Source organism: Rissa tridactyla, chromosome 7 (assembly GCF_028500815.1).
Source record: "Rissa tridactyla isolate bRisTri1 chromosome 7, bRisTri1.patW.cur.20221130, whole genome shotgun sequence".
Lineage (NCBI taxonomy): Eukaryota > Metazoa > Chordata > Aves > Charadriiformes > Laridae > Rissa > Rissa tridactyla.
Window position 1 is genome coordinate 32,745,353 of NC_071472.1, and position 18,374 is coordinate 32,763,726.

Here is an 18,374-nt window from a genome sequence, read left to right on the forward strand (position 1 = left end):
CTTTGAGATAGTAAATGAATTCCATTGCCAAAAGCCCAGGAAATTTTAAAGCCTCTACCTAAGATATACTGACAAAGAGATAAGAAAGATGATGTCATCAAGATAACCCCCCAAGTAGGCTTGAGGACTGAAGTTCCTTTTTCATTCAGTCTTGTCATCTTTAATTTGTCTTAGTTAAATCAGTCATTTGATGTAGTTAAATTAACTTACTTGTTGGCTGCCACTGCTGCAATTACAGCAGAGAGTGAAGGTTTAGTAATCTTCCCACCAAATGCTCCACCAACACGTTTCACGTGGCACATGATTTTATTGGACTGGAGGTTTAAAGCTGAAGCCACTAATTCCTGCAAAAGTGAACATCCAGAATTTTACTGAGAATTGTTACCTACCAAAGTACATTAAAAAATGCCTATTTTCCATGGCTAACCATATATTAAAAGCTAACAGGTTTAAGAATCCTGGGCAGAAAACTAGAGCTGCTACAGAAACAAACAAACAAAAAAGATTTCAAACAAGTAAAGATGCTAATGAACGCACAATCTAGTCTTTAAAGAATGGTGAAAATGTAAAAATAGCTCCATAAACTAGTTTGATTATCTGATGCCAGATATGATAATGTCTATATAGAAATGCAAGTTTCACCTGCGGCTGGAGATAAAGCATCCACTAAAATATCAAGCTGAATGGAACAGAGTAATTGTTTACAGCACACTAGACCGTGTAGCTAAAATACAGACAAACTATTGCATTCTGAAAATATCTCCTCCGACAGTGATCCCAGAGATGCAAATAGAGGTTAAACTTGCTGGGATGACAGGGAAAGCTTAAAAAATACAAGCCAGTGATGACCTGCAAAAGCTAATCCTAAACATGTAGAAATGAAATATTCTTTGAAACTGTTGTTTTCTACAGGCTTGCAATCCAATTCAGATGTTAGCTAGGACCTGTTAACCTTTTTTTCACATAATTTCATATGATTTGTATGTTGTTATTATTTACATATTAATCTATCATTATTTACACATGATTATGACCCCATCATCATCAATGTAACTACTCACACGAGCAATGCAACTTGTCCGAGTACTCTTTCTAAAGCTGAAGACACTCATTGCTGCAAAAAAGTGATTGTCCAGGATTGTACTGAGGATTCTCACTGATTTTAGGAGGATTTGGCCGATATATCTGAGACAGAACTAGTCTTTTCTCAACAAGAAGATTACAGCTATATTATCTACCCAAGATACCCATTACGAAGATAGTTCATCCCATAGTAATACTGCTCTTTTGTGTCTGCAGCGCATTGGATAATACAAATAACACAAGACCTACTGTTACATTCAGCTTCATCATTAGTAGTCAGGCCTCTTATTTTCATAAAAAGATTCAAATCAATTAATCTGAATTGGAAACACCATTAGGGAGTTTCAAGAGAAGCACAGAAGGCTGAAAGCAACTCCTGGCCATGTAGTTCAGCTTTAAGGTTATTTAGAGAAGAAACACGTGTCATTAATACTTTGTTTTACCTGTACATCGGTTGCATGCTGAGTTGACACATACATGTCCATTTCTTTATCCTCAACTCTTGGAATAACAAGTACACTATATGTTTCCAGGTAAAATTGTTCCTGTCCTCCTATGTGTAATTCACCTGTTATTTAAATAATAATAGCAAAATCTAAGCTCGGTTTCAAATATACTGTGAGGAAATTTGTATTTGCCTACATACATGTACATATGGCAGGGAAAAAGAGTTTTGTCACAGAAGAAAAAGAGTTTCATTTATTTTTTATTTCATTGTATCCCAGGTTTACAGCTTCTGGGACCTGTGTTTATTGAGAGGAAATTATTCAATCACTTAATCCTTGTATAGTTCCGCCCCCCAGGATAAGATCAGTATCAATTTAATATCTTATGCTTTTTCTTCTTTAGGAGGTTACATCTCTTCTGCTATAACAGCATTATAGTGTCATCTTCTGAATCATTCAGTGACATGACATTTGGTGTGAAACAGTTGAAAAAAGTCCAAAGAAGAGCAGAAAAAAATCATCAGAGGCCATGAACCTATATAGGAGAGACTGACAGAATTGAGGGGGCTCAGCCTAAAAACACAAAGGAAGACATGAATCTTTAAATACATGGAAGGCTGCTGCAAAGAAGAAGAGAATAGTCTGTGCTATGTGCTCACAGTAGAGAGAACAAGCAGCACAGTAGTACTTAAATTGCAGCAAATTATTAACAATGAAGATAATCCTTCTAATGATAGGAATGGTGAAGCACTGGAAAAAATCGTCAGGGGAGATTGCAGAGTCTTCATGCTCAGAGGTGTCCAAGAACAACTTAGATAAATCTGATCATTCTTTCAAACAGGACGCAGATAGAACCAATGTTGGAAAAAGGAAAAGGGGCTGATGGTCTATGTTCCCTCCTGTGATGAAGCAGGTGTCAATTCATGTGTAGTTAGTATTGAGTGAAGAGAAAAACTGCAGAAATTTGGGCAGTGATAACAGCAGAAGTTAGGTGTGATAACACATGTCATGAGAGAACAACCAGAAAAGCCCATGAGCAGAACACATAAGTTGTATAAGCATTTATAAGGTGCTCATTAACAAATTTCAGAGCTGCATTCAAATGTTGGAAACACTGAATTGGGGAAGTATTAAAATCGGCCAAGGCAATGTTAAGGGAAGCATATCTTGATATCATATACCTTAATTTTAATAAGTCTTTTTACACTGCCCCACAGACTACTCTCATAAGCAAGTGGCCAAGTAAAATCCAGATAAAATCAGGGATACAACTGATTGAGAACTGCCCTCAGGACGCAGTTTAGAGGACTGGCTGTCAAGCTGCAAAGGTGATGCATGTAGAATCATAGAAGAGTCTCTTCTGAGTCTAATGTTACCCCATGGTCGCTTTAATAACTAATGAGTAAACTACAAATAATATCAAACTGGAAAGGGCTGCAAACCCTTTAAAGGACTGGTTCAGGTTTGAAAGTGATTTTTCAATATTGGAGAAAATGAATGCCTAAAATGAATGCCATGAAGTTTAGTATGGGTAAGTGCCAGTACTTTAGATAGCACTGTTGAACAAGATCTAGGCAGGGATTACAGAGGTGCACAACTTGACCCCAACTGATAACACCACAACAACCCTTACCTCATTCTGTGATACTAATGTTATATAGAATTTCTGGGAGACTCCACTTGGCATTGGTGAAACCTAATCTGAAATACTACCGTAGTGAAGTTGGATGTAGTGAAATTAGAGATAACAGAGAAGTGAGCAGTGACAATGATAAAGGTTGGCAGACATGACTTATGGGGAAAAGATGAGAGGACTCTGTTTAGGGGGTGAACTTTTAAAGTTTGCAGGAAGGGAGATTTAGATTAGGTATTTTAAAAAAAAAAAGGATTCTACTTATAAGGACAGTTAAACTCTAGAACTAACTAGAATAGGAGCTTGTGGAGTATTCTTCACTGATACTTCTTAAACATAGGTCTGATACTTATGCACAGAGTATGCTCTGGGACTACTGGATCAGGTTTACTATTTGAAGACTGAATTTGGTGACTGTAGGAGTGGTATTCCAGACTAATCTGCTCTGATCCCTTTGTTTCTGGGATTAGCCTTAAATCAAGCAGTCAACTTAAAACGGGATAAGTTAGCTAACGCGCATAAACAAAGCCTTATTTATCTGTAATGCTTGTCCTAGGGATAGGGCAAGCTGAGTTAGCTGTTTTTTAGTTAGCTGAGTTTTAAGACAAGGAAATGGTAGAGTTTAGTCAACATGAGCTAGCAGGTGTTAGCTAAGCTTCATTTAAACGTGACCATTTCATCTCCATTCCCAGTGAAGGGGAAAAGTCAACAACAGAGTTAAGTTTTTTTTGAGAAGAGAATAGAAATTTAAATTCAGCCACCAGCTGGAAATAGATTCTGATCTAGCATAATCTCTTGCCTGATGCCCTGCATGTATGCACTACCTTCTATGATTTCATCAGCAGACTTGAATCCTTTCTCAATGTCTCCTTTTTCTATTTTCCTTTCTTCAGTAATGTATGATTTATGTTTTATTGCATCCTGCAGAAAAAAACCACAAGTGCAACAAACAACATGTTAATTGTAATTCAGAAAGTCAGATGGCTTTTATATAGTACAATCTTTCATCATCCATATGATCCTTTTTCATATGGACAGATGGTTGCAGCTAAGTATTGGAAAGAGCAGGATAGTCGTTCCCTTTCCACCATCAAAGAGACCTTCTGGTTTTTTTCATATTTTGTAGTTCATATCATTCCCTTCTTCCTCCAGATTAGAAATACAAAATGTCTGTAAATGGCATTCAGAGCTGTTGAAAATACTTCAAAATCAGATTGCTTGCTACTGAAAACCTGCCAGACTTGAAAATTTTGAGAACATGGATGCAGCATGTGTGATTCCAGAACTTCTGCAAACATAAGCTCTCAAATTTAATTCTATACTGACCTACTGCTGCTGGGAATTCAGCTCCTGGAGGCATGGAATTGTTCACCTAAAACTTCCTGAATATTCTTCAGTGTTTTTGTCCTAGATCTACAAAGACCAGTCTCTGACATACTGGATGAATAGGTACTAAATAAGAATTTTTTTGGTGTTTCTAAAAAATAAAACTTTGGATGCCATTTATAAACTTTTTACACTTCATCTTCAGAACCAATAAAGTCATATCTTATGCCAAAAAAAATAAAATAAAAAAATCTAAAGCCTGGCAGAGCTCTGCACAAGGGGGTAAATAGTGAGTGAGGTGACTTAAGAGCTCTATCAGACAAGGAAGAGGAGACAGATTGTTACCTCAATGGTCAGAATTGGCTCCAGATCTTCGTACACTATCTTCACCTTTTCAGCCCCGTACTTTGCCTGAGTCACGGACTCTGCTACCACAGCACAGATTATCTGACCAACACAAATCACCTGCAACACAACAAGGTATTACCTAAGGAAAAAACACAGGAGTGGTTAAGTTTCTGTACAGCGAGTGTTTTGTGGAAATAGATTCTGCTCAAATGCCACTTTTGGATTCTGTTTGTCTATGAACACTATCCCAGAGCAGACTTATCTTCATTAGATGAGAAGTCTATCAGCATCTTCCATCTGCTGCAACATCTCTGGCATTAGAAATGCTGCTGATATCAGTAGTCATGAACATTTCCCCTGTGTCCATCCTGAGGTGGCCAGGTACTGTGCCAAGTAAAATCCCATCTGGCACAGACTGCTTTCCTTGTCTGTACTCAGAAAGCAAGGAAACTCAGACGAGGAGGAATGGAGAGGTAAGAACAACATGTTAGGAATTATTCCTGCCCCACTGCAAATACCATGCAACAGTGTCCTTTGTGACAGATACAGCCTGAGGCCTGGGACATTCTGTACAGTCACGCTAGCTACATGGATCCTATAAATTTCTTAGCTCTCTTGATGCTCAACAAAAAGAAACAGTGCTGTCTGCCATTGCCATATTCTACTGTATAACCTGGCAATTAATTTTGTATTGGTTCCATCTGAGCAATTCTCCTTTTATTTGTTTTATCTTTGAAAATCTCAAATGCCATGGCTATTTCATCCTTTCTCAGAATCCATGACAATCACTCATTTATCATCCCTTAAGGAATCATGGCTGATTCATTCAAATCCCAAGTTACTTAAGGGAGCTTTTCCTTTCTCTTTTACTGGGGAATGGTAATTCTGTTCAGCCCAGCCTGCCTGGCAATGCATTAACAGCTGTTGCACTTATTTTCATTTCATTGCAATAAGGTGATACTTGCAAACTCACTTTCCTTTTTTGTAAACAATTGAAGCAGAAGGTCCAGGCACTCCTCCAGAAGCATGAAATACCTTATCTTCTGCATATGCCGGCTCATCCTTGCCATTTTCCCCTGGAACATCTCTTGCTGTCACTACATCAACCACTCCTGGCACCTGAAGGGCTTCTGATGTGTCAATTGATCTGGAAAGTAGAACATGCACATAAATGAGTACAGTACATGGTACAAATATCTCTAGTACAAGTAATTAAGTGAACTTTAGGACAGAAACATAATCAATTTGGTATTCTCACTACAGATCTCTACATAGAGAAGAAAGTAGGAAAGTGTTGATTAGCATACTGAGAAAAAATAAACGTAAGGCATGAGCATCTGTGTGTGCATGGCATAGAACGGCTCTTTAAATTCTAGTTCCAGTACATAAAAAAAATCTAAGAATGTATTTTCTTTCTACATTTTTTGTACTAAAGGGGCTGAATGCACTAATGTGGACTTTTCTGTCCATATCTGACACTATTTAAAGCACACAGTAAAGAAATTCTTACGTCATTTGTAATGCATGTCTCATAATATGGCCAAATCAGACAATAAGAACAGAAAATACTCGTTAACATGCTTAGGTGCATATAGTTTTTTCTTACTAACATAATCTTTGCGTGGGCTTTAATACTGGTGAGCACAGCCAGCGAAAGTTCTCCATCCACTGGACGAATGTCATCAATGTAAACTGCTTCACCAGTGGCATGCTTAATTCCAGACTGGTGCATGATAGGATGTCCCACAGGATCTTGTGGAGACTGTTCTGGGTCAACATCCTGCAGAATAGGAACACGTTATCCTCAAGCCTAACAGTAATTATAGAAAACTTTATTCAAAAACATTTTCTGAGAATACTTTGTGATCATAAAATCCATGTGGAAACCATCTAGATTTTATGACAATATTTGTGGGACACATTATAAAGGTCTAATTCCATTTTTAGAATTCGTGCTGGCACCAAGGTGCCCTGACAGAGGTCTGAGAAATGTACTGCATTAGATACCATTTATGTCTCTAGCAAATGGCAGTTTTTTCTGTGGAAAGATTGCACTAAATAAATAGGAAAAAAATAAAAATCAAGAAAAAGAGAGGTAAAAGGGACAAAACAACTAGTCCACACAGTGGAACCACAGCAGACAAAGGAGAGCTAAAGTCTTCTGGAACTTACAGCTAGCCTGTCTGCTGTGTCCATACTGATAGCATCCTTGTGCAAGCCACTTTTACAGACTTCAGCATCACCACTGCTTCAAACAATCATATTTTATGTGTTTACTTCAGAGAAAACGTATCTGAAATCAGGAATATATTCAGGGATCCCTCTAATTCCTTCTTGCCTATCTTCCTAAAGAGGCAGGTAAATTAATATTCTGGCCAGCCTTGACTAGACTAAAAAATGGTTTCATCCAAGTTTTTGCTAATTAAATTCCCATCAACAATCCCCTCTATTACTTCAAAGACAGCTTGGAATTGAAAGCATTTGAGACATACTTAATGAAAATACAGCTTTGGTGCTCTCTGTTGTTGAATTGCTGATAGGGGACCGTGAAAATCTTCCAACGTTTATGTTTTGGTTGGGCTTTTACTGAGTAAAGAGTTCTCTGTAAAACATATCTTCTCAGTCTCTTAAAGGAGAACAAAACAAGTTATTGGCTGATGCTGAAAGTTTTTGGTACAAAACTGATAAGGAGGAAAATTCTGTTTTTAAAAGTTTTTCAATTTTGCAACAAAACAAAACTGTGGGTGAAAATTCTTGATGAAATTTGAGATTTTTAAAAATTGAAATCTTCTACTGAACAAACTTTTTCACATGCCAACCACCTCTCCCTTTCATGCTGTAGCTTTGCAAATAAGTCTTTAAGGCCTGAACAATCACAGAGATGCTGCAGTAGGTTATTCCATTTCTTTGTACCGAGGCCTACTGGACAGTTTGACTACATTCTGCTGAGGTCTTGCATAGCTGAAAGCTGTGCCCCTGTTTCAGCTGTGTCAGGACAGCCTGACGCTGCACAACGCCTTGAGGGCAAGGAGTGCATCTGCACCTCGAGAGGAGAAATCTATAAAATATAAAAGATTTCCCACAGGTCAACTCTTTCATCAGTTTCACATTACAATTAGTGAAGACTTAGGAATGAAAAGTTAGAAGGGCAAAATAATCATTAAAATACAGGCTACAAATATGATACAAAGCTACAATACAACAATACAAAACTACAAACACGCCTCACCTGATAGATTTGGACACCTTGGGGAACACCACTTTGTAGCATTCCCAAAGCACTCATCTTCTTCTGTGAGAGCTCAGCATACCTGAAGGGATACTGAAAGGAAGGTGATGTCAGAACAGTGCTGTCAGACCCTTACTTCTAAAATAGAAGTTTTCCCCTCACATATTTTGACGTAAAGCCTAACACCTTTACCCTTCCCTCTCACATCCCTCAATCTTTAAAAAAGCAGAGTTTTCCTCCAGCCTGTATGCTGATGTGGGTATGCAATTCTTTTCCATTCCTTACCATCTGATGTAAACCATGTAATACTTCCAGGTAAAATCTGAAAAGGAAGCTGACAAGCAGAGTTCTTCTATGTTCTATTTTTCCACCCAGAGCTGATGGCGGGAGAAAAATTTCCTCCAATATGAGTCTGCAAGCTTCGTTCAGCATCTGATCATTCCATTGCCTGGTAGAAAAATAGGCTAACATAAACACACACTTCTTTAAAAGTAACAGGCAGCTGCACCTCTTGTGAAGTATATGGGAAGTAACAAGTGAATCAGCGTGAGTTTATCAAGAAATAACCTATTGTTAGGGAGGACAGGTCAAATACAGGTTGTGAGAGGCTGATGATGGGATCTCCACTGGCAGAACGAAGGAGACCCATGCATCACACCATGACTCCTGCATTTTGCTTAAATACATTAAGATATCCAGTACCTTCCTATGAGCTTCTCACGGGACTTTCTTGCACTGAGCGTGGTTGATCCAATGCCTCCATATAAAATACTCAGATCTACAATGGTGTCTGTGCCTGGACTGAAGAGGACTCGCATTCCAGAATTCACTGTAGACAAAGCATTTTTCTGATGTTCAGCCTGTCTGAAGGCTGAAATAAAGTCACCCTAATAGGGAATAAAGGAAGGAAAAAATTCATCAATGGCAGAAATTGACTGAAAGAAAACAAATCTATTATTCCTTGTATTTTAGGTGTTACCATTGTCCAAAGAAAGTAACATTTTTAAAGAACATTTGCTAGAATTACTGTTTCAGTTAAACTTCTTATTTTTCTTGATGTACTAAGCTAATCATAGACAGACATACTAAGAGGGGACATTGAGATTATCTGCATTTAAGAAAACATGCCAAATTTTAAATTTTTTCAGTGGTTTAATGATTTCAGAGTGCTGTGAAAAGTCCTGATACAAGCCACTTCATATATGGCTGGTATGTTCTTTAAACTGAATTCCAGCTTAGAAAATAGTATTTTCTTCTCCAGGACATGGGGGCCCCACTGTGCTAAGGAACATGATTTTGTGAAGACTTTACATTCAAAGTTTCTACATTTTATGCTACAGTAATGGCATTTACAGAGGAAGACACTAGAAAGATCTGGGCATTCTATTGTCAGAAATACTTTGTTCTGGAGACAGATACAAAAGAAAACATAACAGCAGTTTCTTTCATCATCAGGCACAGATGAGTCCTTTGGAGAAAGTGTATAAAGTGCTCATTCTGTAGTCCCAGAATGGAACTTCAGATTCAGACAGACACAGAACTTTTAAAGTTGAGGTTAGCAGGTTAGATCATTCACTATGAGTATGTGATACTCTCATGACAAACTCAGGATTACAGGATGAACAGTGAGTCTTATCAGAGGTGGAAAATCCTTTCAACAGTATTTAAATTGCTTCATTGAAGCAACGTTCACATCAAGCTACCCAAAACTAAAAGCTAGCAGCTGAAAGGAGCGAGAGTGACAAATGACAGGTTTCCGTCTACACTTTCTGTTGACAGCTCTTGCAAAAAAAGTGTGCATGTGCCTTTTCTTCGTGCCAGCAGAGTTAATAAAAACCACAAAAGAGCGTGAAAGTGAGTGGCAGAAGCAGTCTCCCCCCAAAATGGTGGTAATTTCCTTTGGTGAGGCTGCTGAATCTCACATGTTATTCATGTGACTGCTGACAGGTAATTTTCCTGCCCTTCTAAGTGACCTTTTGAGTTTGCCAGCAGCATTATTTTCTTTTGCTCATTTCGTTGTCTCCATTTCTGCAGTTCTTAGGTGCAACTGTCTGTCCCTGAAAGTCAAGAGACTGAAATACCCTCTGTGATAGCTTTAATTCTGTGTCACAACTTGTCAAGGAACAAAGCAGGTCGGGATTTCTTTTTTCTTTTACTTTGTGGAGGGAACTAACCCATTCCTCCTTAAATTACTTTTCCAGGATGTTTGTCTCTCAAATCACCACTGAGGCTCAAAGTTTCTGGGCAGCAGAAGCACTGTTGCTGCTGCCAGCACAGATTATGCTATTGAGCTCAGGGGAATTGTTTTTCATAGGAAACCTGCCATGGCTGGCCAGGCTCTCATGGGCAGAAGCACTCCTCCAGCATGAGGCCACATACGTTTATGACGCTGCATTGCAGTGGGCGGCTATTCTGGGGACTGACCCTCTGATGTCAAGGTTGGCAGAGACTCCTGTGGTCACTTCAATTATAACATACTAGCTCGTAGTTGGTTCTTCCTCTACTTGCCCCGTACTTTTCCTCACATCCACTAGAGGGATATCTAAGAACACAGTAACAATAACACCACTTCTTCTGCCCCTAACCCCCTAAAGCCATATGCTGCCACCTTTGGTCACAGTAGTTAGAACCTTATTTTGCGAGTAGTCACAATGACATCTCAGGGCTGTTCAGTGTAAGTCGCTAATTAGTTAATGAGAAGACACCAGAAATCACCTTTTGAAGACTGTGTGACAATACAGCATTTTTCTTGGAATATCCAGGCAGCCCAAATTTCTGTGTCTGGAAGGGGCACATGTGAACCTTTCACACTGGGGTAAAAAACAGTAAGAGGCCCAAAGAAGTAGAAGATGATGACCAGCTGGAAGAAGCGGGAGTGGTGGTGGAGGGATACCAGCTTTCTTAGCTACTTCCAAAGCAGCAGTAACCTGCATGTTTCAATGCCTACTGAAGGTAATTGAAATGTTCCTAACTACACTGGGACATGAATGAAGCCTCTGAAACATTGGGGTCTTACCTTCATAGGGTATGGGATGAGAACAGAAACAATGACCTCCTTGGGCTTTATGTCTGCATGCTCACAGCCAGCAAGAAACTGATCATTTAAAAGAACCTGCCGTTTACCATCTGTTGGAGAAAACTGTAGTCTGTTATTGAATGTGGAGCAAGAAGGAAACACTTCTGCATTGCAGATTCAAATTTCATTGAGTCTGTGTGAAAGAATATATTAAGGCCAATATGGCCTTAATGCAGTCAGTTCCATTCATGATCTAGCCTTAGACTGCAAAATCCTTTGAGTGGAAAAGCCAGTCTTTATGATACATGTTATGTGCAATATATTTCCTTATATGAATGCTATAGTCCCCCCATCATACATAAAATACTGAGTATTTTATACTTTCTAGAAAATATATGTCTTATAAATGCTAATAATATTCAGAAAATCAGCGATTTAGATTTATATATGGCTATTCTGTTTCTGCTCAAAAGCTCTTAGACTGTTAAATTATTAAAGCACAGTAAGCTTTGAAGAAATTATCAAGCACTGCGATGAGATGGAGAATCAGTCCTGTACATCTTTAGCTCAAAGACAGTAGAAACTGTTGCCAAGATTTTCCAAAATACCCACAGATTCTATGTGACAAGTGTGGGACTTGCTTGGGCTTGATTACTGGAAGTGTTAACCATGATGCACATGTATATACACACGTGCACAAAACTACCAGTGACTTCAAGAGAAGTTACTAGGTGCATGGCCAAATGAATGAACCAAAATTTTTCTTAAAATGAGACAGATGCAAGCAATAAAAGCAAACAGTGGTAGAGTTACAAGATAAAGCTAACCTGTCTGATAAATGGAGCAATATAGCCAAAGGCAGTGTAGAAAGGAGACCTTCCTACCTGTAGGGCCTGCCCTCTTCACTTCCATGAGATTGCTAGATGCTGTTTCATTTTGCCTTGTGAAACGGAAAGACAGTGTTTTCCACTGGCAGACACTTTTTGCCAGTTAAAATGATAGGCAATTACCAGCATAATGATGTCCTCCATTCAGCAACGTGTACCATTCTAAGTCATCTAGGAGATGCACAGTAGTGTTTCATTTGAAAACTGGCACCTATAGCCATATTATTTGTTGCAGTGTTCTGCCCATCCAGCAAAGATATTGGCAGGGAGTCCAAAGCTTACCTTCTCATGCCAAGTTGAGGACACATTTGCCAACTGATAAGATTGGGTTCAAGTCCCAGTTTGATCCCCTGCTTACAATGTGTCCTCCTAAAGACTTTAACAAACAATGAGGTTATTTTTAGGCTTGCCCTTCTTACACGTAACAGGGATCTGTATCATCACCTCATTTTATTCACTTAAAAGGCGTGTTGGAAGAGCTTACATTTGTTTTGTTCAATTGTAACTAAAGTTCTAATTTGTAGTTTTTAATGTGATTTAATTTATTGTTCCCTTCAAAATTCCTGTCTCATATAATCTCTGTTGAGAGACCAGGTTTATTTTTCTGCCCCCTGACCACCAAAGAAATGGCTTTTCCCTTAATTAAAGGAAGAAATACAAGGTATTAAGGCAAGGGATTTTTAAAAGAAAATCAGGGACAAAATTAGAGATATATAATACATGATGGGTAAACAGCTATGTGTTGATAGTCAAGCTAATGTAGGATTGGCTGCAGGGTGTGCAGTACCTTAAGAGAGAACCCTACTTTCCTTCTTTGCTCAGCCTCTTTCAGTTCTCTGCTCAGCCAGTGAGCAGGGGTACCAGGAGTTACTCTGGTTCCAGTTCTCCGGATATATGCCCCTGCTAACTAGCAGAGGACTCCCAGTTATTTCATACAACTTTTGTGATGGTATTAACTATTTAGCCTTACAAGGCATGATCCCAGCCTCACCCAGCTTTTCTCTATGCATTTGTAAGTGACATTCACATAGATAGGTCTGTAGGTTGGCTTATTTGCTGTCACTGCTGAATACATACTGCCATGCTCTCAGGTGCTGCAAGACAGCTTGGTAGATTTTTGTTTTCTCCTCGAAGTTTTGGGACTGCCTCCATCAGGATGTCTCTGACCTGAGCCAAGCAGCAGGCAGCTCCTATTACTAGCCCTGAAATCAAAGGAGTTTAAATATGAAATCATAGTGCCACAATATAAATGCAATATATAGCTGATAAGGCCTCTAACGATTTGCTTTTTTTTGCTACGCAGCTCTTGCCAGCAGCATGACAAAGAGATAGTAAGACGCATTTTATATTACATGCAATAAGAAATGCAAATGCTATTTGCTGATTCAGTGATGGTTCCCAGTATACATACATACCTACCTGAAAAATATACACTGCATACTTGCACACACCAATGCATATCCCTTTTTTGTGCTGCAAGTCCCCAAAGATGTGAGCAACAGTTGAATCATTAGGATGAAGGATGACCAAACTGTTGGAAACTTCCAAGACTGCAAACACTCGATCACACTTCCAGTACTATCAGAGAAGCCACTACCAAGGACTTCAGCGAACATCGGAGTAAGCATGCAGAGAAGTTTTCAAGTGTTGTGTAGCGTTTTTTCTGAACAAAGAGGCCATGTTCTAAAGTAATCTTTTATTGATGGATCTGGTTAAATGCAGGGTCGCACTGATATTAGCACAGTAATTTGAAAATATTTGTAATTCAATAGCTGCTGTAAATTGTGGAGCTAGGAGAACATAAGGAAAGAGGCAACTGTAACAAAATGTTAATTTCTCTAATTTTTAATATCTTGATTTCCCATGGGGATGGTGCTGCATTTCATTTTTTTGCTCCAGGTGTAGTGCCTCTCCTCATGGAGGTGATGTGCCTACCAGATTGGATTCTCCACTTATGGACATCAGCACAGCCCTTGTGATGTCAGTGCATCTGTGATAATTTCTATTAGCTGAGAATCCATCCCAGCCACTCCAAAGAAAATCTTATGATGTTTTGGATTGGAAATTTATGTCTGAATGTTTTGTGTTGAAAATTTAGCCCTAGCCTAATCAATGTTCTCTGGAGTTTGTTAGATGTGGTAGAAAGGCTCATGACTGGTGAAAACAGAAAAAAAAATAAGGCTGACTTAGGGCCTTCCCCTATGTTTGCTGTCTGCAGAAATTTGAGATTTGAACAAATACATTTTTGCAGAACAGTTTCGTAAATTGTCTGTCACCATCCATCATCTCCAGATCATAGGTGAGCTGACATATTGGTTAAAAGGCTTAGTGAAATGACTGCTACAAAAAGAAAAATCTGAAAACATTCCACACCAATGAGAGCCAATGGCTCTTACTGTTTCTGGCATCAAAATTAAAAAAAACAAGTTAATTCAGTCACCACTCTTTGTACCGTCAGTGGAGGTAACTTGGAGAGTTACCATCATTTGTGCTATTCACAACATACATTTCTGGAATCCTAACAGGATGGAGAATGGTTGGATGATAGGCGTCATGGCAATTTTTTTTTGAGTCCTAAAAGACCAAGTATGATAGTATGATTAGAGATCTATTTAAAGAATTAACCATATTCCTTGACACAGAGACTGAAAAATTCAAAACCACTGTAACTAAGCACTTTCAAAGTCTTATGGTTTTTTTGTTGTGCAGTATCTTGAATATCACATTTTACTGCTTTTACTGGCCCACTTCATCTGCTTCTTTCTGCAGTCCAAAGGCTGACCTGAAGTCCAAAGTTCAATATTTTGTTTTCTGACTTTTGTTCCTTGTTCCTCTGGACTGGTTTCTCATCCTTTCCTATATTGCAATCAGATTTCACCTCTCACCTCAGAGCTATACACAATTCCACACCTGCTTCCTCATGTTTCTAGCTACTCACTCCACCTTTATGTATGACCTACATAATTTTTGCACTTCCCGTTTTTCTCTTCTTGTGTGATGTCTTTAAAAAAAACCTACTCCCAAACTAGTTTATACACATAGTAATTAGATTATCTCATCACCTCTCTCTATTGTAAACCTCAGGCTTTCTATGGTAGTCCTTTTCATGGGCATTGTTTATTTTGTGATGCTCAAGCTAACGTGGAGGTGAAATGTTTGTCACTCATCATATGAGTGAGTCACACAAATTGTTTCTCTGAGGTTACTGGAAGAAGTTAGACAGCACAAATCCCAGGCTCAGGTGATGGTGGTACTAGTCCTAATCTAGTTATTGATATTCTACAAAAAATCACAGGAAATTACATTGGCCTAAATATTAAAGCACAGTCATTGAGGTTAGAATCCCCAGAAGTCAAAATGCAAAATTATGTGCCTAGTGCATAATGTAATCCCTGTGTCAAGAGATCTTTTGTCTTTCCATACCCACACTGGTGTTCCCCACAACCAGGGGTCCCTTTGGATTCTTGGCTTTCAGCTCCAGAAGTTCCTTCAGGCTAGCAGGAGAAATCCATGTTGTTCTCTTGTCATGGAAAATCAGAGTTGTTTTTTGCTGCTCTTGAGCCATTCTCTGTGGTGGAAATGACAAAGATTTGGTAATTTTGACTGATGTCAATATAAACAACTATATTGCTAACTAGGACACTCTGTCATGATAGACAGTGAGACATTAATGGGGCTTTTCATCTGAGGTTTCTGTAGTGCTGTACAATGCTAAGCTTTTAGCATAACTATATTATTGCTTGAGATGAGAACCAACTAAAGGACTTTGTTAGAGACACACTAAATAAGTGGTAGGAGAAGATTAGTCTTATGTTTTCCTTTCTCCTGCTCTGATGATTCTGAAAGACTCCTTTTGTATATGATGTAAACAATAAAGCAATGTGATTGACTTTGTGGGAAACCAGGATGCCAAAATCTCACTGCATGTGTGATAGAGTACAAAAAGTGTGTGTATTCTCTTCGTCAAGGAGGATCACTGCATCCCCATTTGCTGAGTGTCTTATATCTACTGCACCAGACCCAAACTAGTTTCTACAATATGTAAAATCTTTTTGAAAATTCAAGCACCTACTTTCCCATTTAGTCCCATGCAAGGACTAATCTTTTGAGAAATACTGTCTCCTTGGAATGGTTGATCGGTATTTACAGTTTTGTTTAATCAAAGTGTTTTTCAGGTACCTCCTGTCTTACATGACTAAATATATTATTTTCCCCCCGAGAATAACATATATGTTCTTTTCATATTTGACAAGTGCCATGTGGAATCATGGTTTCAAAATATACAATAGCAACCACTGAGAAACACCTGTCTTTGCAGACAATGCAATAAACAAACAGACCAGTGGACAAAGCCAGGGAACTGTTGCAACTACAGACTGGCCTTCTAGGTAAAAGACACACCTGAAACACAAAAAAGGAGCTATGTGTTTGTGGAACCAGTCATAATTTTAGTGGTGTGGGCACCCCTCCTGCCACAGAAGAATCTGTCACTAAGTATTACTGCCTAGATATCTTCACAGCTGCATTTCACATGTTTTTTTCCAGTACTCCAGACATTTAAAGCATATTCACCAAGCAAGTTTGATTTCTAAACACAGAGCTTAACGCCCAACCTGTTTAAATCTACTGATAGCTTGAAACAGACTCCAACAGGACTTGAACAAGCTCAGCATAACCAATCAAAGTCATGTTAAAGACCTTGTGTAGCCTGGAGAAGCAGTGCAGCCCTCACGGCAGCTCAGTCTGAACACGTAGAACAGATGACAGCACCTCCTTTCTGTCTGAACAGCTTTTTGAGGCAGCAGAAGTTTAGCCAAGATCTTTAATCCAAGTATAGAAGTTGCAAAATGTCCACTTAATACTTGCATTCTTAAAGCATGAGTCTCTCAAAAGCGTATCGAGTAGCAGAAAGGCAAATCTGCTTTCCACTTCACGATTTCATAAAGGAGCTTATGCCTTACTATGCATGTTCTGCATTGACAGACAATCATCAAACAAGGAAATTGTACTCTATGACAAATGCTTACAAAGCCAATTGCCTTGCAGCAAATAAATTCTGTAATGCAGTAACAAATCAAAGAACCATGCCATGCTTTCCCAGAGCTCAAATGAACTTTTGTGCTTCTGAGGTAGTTGTGTAATAGCAGCAAGCAGTGCCCATGAATATTTGCAAAAGGATTGCAAACAATGAATTTCACAAGAAGCTGTTGAAATGACTGAGGATTAAAAAAGCCAGCCTGGACCTGCCTGCTTGGATTCTACTCAGTCTGGTCTGGGTTAATCCTGCACTACTATTTTCACAGCTCTCTTCTCTTGCCTCTCTCTGCAGATCCTATGAGGCACTTTACGCCTCCTCCTTTCAAGCCTCCATCTGTCCTTCTGTGACTCTCCAATAACTACTGCAATTGCTCTTCTTTCCTCTTCAAGTCCTTTGCCTTTCCTGTGGACATGCAGCATTTCCCACATGTAAGTCCAGTCTCAGGTTGCCAGAGTCTATGTACCAGTTGGAAGGAAACAACGGGTCCTGCGGTCACAATCCAACCAAGAATCACAAGATTGGAAAGATGGAGAAGCTCATTTGGGAACTTTCCAAGAAAATACTATATTCCACAGAAAAGGCAAACTGGTCCTGAATGAAATGGTTCTGAATAAGGAGTTCTTTTGGGAAAAGTCTGGAAACACAGTTTTGGTTTGAGAGTGGCAAACAATTTCTTTTTTTGAAAATATGAGGTATTTGTAATAATGACAACATATAGATTATCCATATTGAAGTGATCTCTTCTGTTTATCTGAGGATAGATCTTTCAGCTTAACAAAAATATCATGTTTTCAACATCTACAGGAACCCAGTCATGCTTGCATGATAACAGAAGTCAATAAGGCTTACCATTAATTCACAAGGAAAAATAAATTCCTGTGTTGGATCCATGGGTGGGAATTCTGGATTGCAAAGATCTGAATGAATCTGCCAAAAAAAATGGGGGGAAAAACAAAACACATATTTTCAGAGTAAGTTGAAAGTCTTTGTCAACAGATGAGATTCTTTCCTGAGGTGACATTGAGTTTTGTCGCTTTAACGGTTGAGTTGCATTTAAAAATTCAAGATGTCCACATTTATTTTTAATGTTCAGTTCTGTTATACCTATTCACAAACTACTCTAAAGACAGGAGACTATCATACTAGTCACTCTCAAGCCTTCACTTGAAACACATCAAGCCTCAGGAGAGATCTTGCAGTATTTCCTGAAACTGGTCATAGCAAACATGTAGCAAGGACATTGAGTGAAATGTCTGCTGTGGGAAAATGCAGGGCTGGATGGTATAGTTATGTTCTTTTCATAAGCTGTGCCTGTTAAGCAGCTTTCTGACAGAGAGAGTTAGAGATGACAACAAACGATGTAGCAGT

At 38.8% G+C, this 18,374-nt stretch overlaps 1 pseudogene; it reads right to left on the reverse strand.

Annotated features, from left to right (window-relative positions):
- Nucleotides 1-18,374, reverse strand: part of LOC128912397 (aldehyde oxidase 2-like) — a 46,803-nt pseudogene that overhangs the window by 18,001 nt on the left and 10,428 nt on the right.